Raw genomic sequence first — 6,000 nt, forward strand, 5'->3', positions numbered from 1 at the left:
ATTTTATTGCCCACATGGAGCTCAAAATTACTTGCCAAGTGGCAAGGGCCCTTTGAGGTCACACAGTGAATTGGGGAAGTCGACTATGAGGTCAAACATCCAGATAGAGGCAACACATGTCAAATGTACCACCTCAATCTCCTAAAACCATGGAGAGAGGAGGTCCCTGTGGCCCTGGCGACAGTAGTTCTGGAGAGGGCAGAGGTGGAACCAGAAGCAAGTCCAAAGAGTGTGGCCCAGTTCACCTCCTGTGGTGACTGTCTCCACCTCTGTGGTGATGGTCTCCACCTCTCACCATCCCAGAGAACACAGGTTATCAGATTGCAGGAGGAGCTCTGCAATGTGTTCTCGTCCCTGGTTGCACTGACCTCATAGAACACCACATTGAGAATCCCGGGGGGTGCGCAGCTACCCATATTGGCTCCCTGAGCACAAGAAAATTGTGGTTTGGGACAAACTCTAGGCTATGCTGAAGATGGAGGTAATTGAGGAGTCGCACAGTGACTGGAGCAGCTTGGAGGTTTTGGTTCCCAAGACTGATGGGTCGGTCCAGTTCTGTGTGGACTATAGAAAAGTCAACGTGGTGTCTAAACTTGACGCATATTCGATGCCTCGCATTGATGAACCGCTCGATCGGTTAGGCGTGGCTCACTTTACTCAGCACTGTATTTAACAAAGGGATATTGGCAGATCTCATTGATTCCATTATCCTGTGAGAAAACAACCTTTTCCACTCCATTTGGCTTACACCAATTTGTCACCCTTCCTTTCAGGTTGTTTGGGGCTCCAGCAACGTTTCAGCGTCTCATAGACCAAATTCTCCGTCCCCACAATGCGTATATGACAGCCTACTTAGATGATATAATAGTAATGATTGGGAGCAGCATTTAGAGCATCTTAGGGTGGTCTTGAGGTTGCTGAGGCATGCTGGGCTCACAGCAAACCCAAAAAAGTGTGCAATTGGATGAATGGAGTATGATTTCTGGGCTTCCACTTGGGTCATGGGCAGGTGCATCCCCAAATTGATAAGACTGCAGAGATTGTGGCCTGCCCGCAACCTAAGACCAAAAAGGGGGTGAGGCATTTCCTGGGGCTGGCTGGCTATTATAGGCAGGTTGTGCCTAACCTTTCGGATGTCACCAGCCCACTGACTGACCTCACTAAAAAGGGGGCACCAGATCTGGTCCAGTGGACAGAGCCATGCGAATGGGCTTTTGCCCAGGTAAATGTGTTTTTTGTGGGGGCCCGCTGTTGGATTCTCCTGACTTTTCTCTCCCTTTTGTTTTACAGACTGATGTGTCAGACAGAGGGCTGGGGGATGTTTTGTCCCAGGTGGTGGAAGGGGAGGGGCATCTGGTGCTGTACATCAACCGCAAGCTCTCCATGAGAGAGTCAAAGTACAGCATGACAGAAAAAGTGTGTCTGGCCATCAAGTGAACAGTCCTCACTCTCCGGTACTACCTGCTAGGATAACTATTCACCCTCTGGGGGCGGCACGGTGGGGGGCGGCATAGTGGTGTAGTAGTTAGCATGGTCGCCTCACAGCAAGAAGGTTCTGGGTTCGAACCCAGCGGCCGGCGAGGGCCTTTCTGTGTGGAGTTTGCATGTTCTCCCTGTGTCTGTGTGGGTTTCCTCTGGGTGCTCCAGTTTCCCCCACAATCCCAAGACATGTAGTTAGGTTGACGTGGGGTGGCCTTGGGCTGAGGTGCCCTTGAGCAAGGTACCTAACCCTTGACTGCTCCCCAGGTGCTCTGGTGTGGCTGCCCACTGCTCTGAGAGTGTGTGTGTGTGTGTTCACTGCTTCAGATGGGTTAAATGCAGAGGATGAATTTCACTGTGCTTGAAGTGTGCATGTGACAAATAAAGGTTTCTTCTTTTTCTGTTCTGATTATGCCCTGCTCCAGTGGCTCCATTGTATGAAAGATACCAACATGCAGATCACTCATTGGTATCTGGCCCTTCAGCCCTTTAAATTCGAGGTGGTCCACAGGCCAGGGGCATAGATTGTGGTGGCGGATTACCTCTCTTGCTGGGGGGCAGCTGCAGGCCAGATGTTTCCCCAGCCTGAGTCAGGCAGTGGGGGTATGTGGCAGTGGGGGCATGGCAGGTTGAACCAGTAGGTAATATGTGATGAGGTGCACCTGTGTCTAATTACTGGCTGTCTATTAACCTGTGTCTCTGTGTGTCTTTCAGACAGCCAGGAATGAGAGAGAGAGCTGTGACACCCCATTGCCGGTGTGTGTTTAGTGTGTTTATAGTTTGTGAATAGTCACTGAAAAGTGTGAGCAATAAAAAGATCACACCTGTTCTGAAGTCTGCTCCCAGTTCCTCTGTTTCCCAAACATCCGAGAGTTGTTCCAATATATGACTGAAATACAAGTTAGGCAGAATCTCGCGGATATCCATGAGGCAGAATCTCTTCGGCGGCAGAGCTTTACATTCCTAGATCATACTTTGTCAATTCAACCTCCTTCGGTACACATAGATCCAAACCTAACTCTCGCTCTCTCTCTCTCACACACACACACACACACACACACACACACAGGATGTTAGAGGTGCAGCAATTTATCACATTTATAACATTAAATTATAAAAAAAAATTATAAAAATGGTACCTACTACCATCTGGCAAGGCACGCTGCAATACAGATGCGAGTGGGGAGTTAAACTCTCGTGGTTACCAGAGGACTAGCCCCCCACTGTAACCCTAGCTATGTAATAGGCGAGAGGCCAAGGGCTACGGAAATGGAGATTGGCGCCGCCCAATGCCCCACATGGCGCAGGAAGGACTTTAACTTTTTATAACATTAAATTAGATAATCACTTGTCTTGTTAGAATTTGATTAAAATGTGGCAATATCACTGTGACATTACGATATCCATACATAATTCCATAACATATTGAAATATATGGGCGGCACAGTGGTGTAGTGGTTAGCGCTGTCGCCTCACAGCAAGAAGGTCCAGGTTCGAGCCCCGTGGCCAGCGAGGGCCTTTCTGTGTGGAGTTTGCATGTTGTCCCCATGTCTGTGTGGGTTTCCTCCGGATGCTCCGGTTTCCCCCACAGTCTAAAGACATGCAGGTTAGGTTAACTGGTGATTCTAAATTGACCATAGGTGTGAATGTGAGTGTGAATGGTTGTCTGTATCTATGTGTCAGCCCTGTGATGACCTGGTGACTTGTCCAGGGTGTACCCCGCCTTTTGCCCATAGTCAGCTGGGATAGGCTCCAGCTTGCCTGCGACCCTGGAGAACAGGATAAAGTGGCTAGAGATAATGAGATGAGATTTTATTAATGGAGTTTATACTGGCCCTGTGATGACCTGGCGACTTGTCCAGGGTGTACCCTGCCTTTAGCCTGTAGTCAGCTGGGATAGGCTCCAGCTTGCCTGTGATCCTGTAGAACAGGATAAAGCGGCTAGAGATAATGAGATGAGATGAGATGAGATGATACTGATGAATGGCAGCACTGATAGAGATATACCTTTAGTTGTACTCTGTTCTATGTGTACCCATCCTGTTTCCTGATCATTTCTAATCCATGCTTCTATTGCATTTAACTGTGCAGCCCAATAATAATGTTTGAAATTTGGCAAACCCAGACCTCCCCTTTCTTTCAGAAGAAGTAACGTTTTAAGTCTAATCCTCGGTCTCTTTTTCTGCCAAATAAATCTAGAAATGAGTTTATTTAGCAGATTAAACATGGAAATGGGCACTCTTATAGGTAATGACTGACAACCCTGATTCCAAAAAAGTTGGAACAAAGTACAAATTGTAAATAAAAACAGAATGCAATGATGTGGAAGTTTCAAAATTCCATATTTTATTCAGAATAGAACATAGATGACTGTAGAAATTCGGACGGGTGGGTGGAACACAGAAGGACGGCAGGCCAGAACTGAGTTCAAAAAAACCTCTTTATTGGTGCTTTTCAGTGCTTTTTAAACTCTCCCAGCCACACACGCATGCACACACACAGGTCGTCTGGTTGGGGAGAGAGCTCCCTCCTCTGCTCTCTCTCTCCTTATATAGGGTGTGGTCACTGGGGAAGACACACAAACACACGTTAACTCACATCAGGTGCAGTGATTCTGCCACTTACCTTCCCTGACTCCGCCTTCCAGTCACAGACTGACACTTGACCACGCCCCCGTTGCCACATACCCCCACCGCCTGACTCAGGCCGGGCAGCTGTCCGGCCTGCAGCCGACTCCCCCCCCCCCGACGGGAGAGGAAGTCCGCCATGACCATCTGCGCCCCCGGCCTGTGGATCACCTTGAAGTTAAAGGGCTGGAGTGCCAGATACCAACGGGCGTTGGCATCCTTCATGCGGTGGAGCCACTGGAGTGGGGCGTGGTTCGAACAGAGGGTGAAAGGGCGTCCCAGCAGGTAGTAGCGGAGGGCGAGGACCACCCACTTGATGGCTAAGCACTCTTTTTCTATTGTGCTGTTGTGCCCCTCACGCACCGACAGCTTTCTGCTGATGTACAGCACAGGACGATCCTCCCCCTCCACCTCCTGGGACAGAACAACCCCCAGCCCTCTGTCCAATGCGTCCGTCTGCAACATAAAGGGGAGAGAAAAGTCAGGGGAGTGTAACAGTGGCCCCCCACACAGTGCTGCCTTCACCTCAGAGAAAGCCCGCTGGCATTGCTCCGTCCACTGGACCGGATCTGGTGCCCCCTTTTTAGTGAGATCAGTCAGCGGGCTGGTGACGTCCGAATAATTAGGTATGAACCTACGAGAGTAGCCAGCCAGCCCCAGGAACTGTCTCACCCCCTTTTTGGTCTTGGGCCTTGGGCAGGCCGCAATCGCTGCTACCGTACTTCAACCCACCCAATCGCACACTTCTTCGGGTTGGCTGTGAGACCCGCTCGTCTCAGTGACCCAAGGACGGCCCTCAGGTGTTGTAGATGCCGTGGCCAGTCATTACTATAGATTATAATATCATCTAAGTATGCGGGCGCATAGGTGGCGTGGGGGCGGAGGACCCTGTCCATAAGCCGCTGGGACATAGCGGGCGCCCCAAACAACCCAAAAGGAAGTGTGACAAATTGGTGTAAGCCAAACGGTGTGGAAAAGGCCGTTTTTTCTCGGGATAGTGGAGTCAAGGGGATCTGCCAATATCCCTTTGTTAAATCCAGTGTCGAATAAAAGCGAGCCGTGCCTAGTTGATCCAGCAACTCGTCAATACGAGGCATTGGGTATGCATCGAATTTAGACACCGTGTTGACTTTTCTATAGTCCACACAGAACCGGACCGACCCGTCGGCCTTGGGAACCAAGACCACCAGGCTGCTCCAGTCACTGTGGGACTCCTCGACGATGCCCATTTCAAGCATGGCCTTGAGTTCTTCCTGAACCACTTTTTTCTTGTGTTCAGGTAGCCTGTAAGGGTGGCTGCGCACTACCACTCCCGGGGCCATCTCAATGTGGTGTTCTATGAGGCGGTTGTGGCTGGGCAGGGGCGAGAACACGTCCGAAAATTTGGTCTGCAACTGGGCAACCTCCGTGAGTTGGGTCGGGGAGAGGTGATCTCCACAGGGGACCGGAGAGGTAAGCAATGTCAATATCCCTTTTTGGACCTCCGGCCCCAGCTCCGCCTTCTCTGGAACCAACGACACCAATGCCACGGGTACCTCCTCGTTCCAGAGTTTGAGCAGATTGAGGTGGTAAATCTGTAGCACCCCAACCCTGTCCATTCACCACACCTCATAGTCAATGTCCCCGATTCACCGTGTGACCTCAAAGGGTCCTTGCCACTTGGCGACCAATTTGGAGCTCGACGTGGGCAACAGTATGAGTACTTTATCTCCCGGTGCGAACTCCCTAAGGTGCGTACCCCTGTCATACAGGCGGGTTTGCCGTTCTTGGGCCTGCCGCAAATTCTCCTGGGTTAGGTGTGTGAGTGTGTGGAGTTTTGCACACAGATCAATAACGTATTAAATTTCATTTTTGCTCGAGGAAGGTCCCTCCTCCCAATTTTTCTGCAGTACAT

This window comes from Neoarius graeffei, chromosome 11 (genome assembly GCF_027579695.1).
Source record: "Neoarius graeffei isolate fNeoGra1 chromosome 11, fNeoGra1.pri, whole genome shotgun sequence".
Taxonomy (NCBI): domain Eukaryota; kingdom Metazoa; phylum Chordata; class Actinopteri; order Siluriformes; family Ariidae; genus Neoarius; species Neoarius graeffei.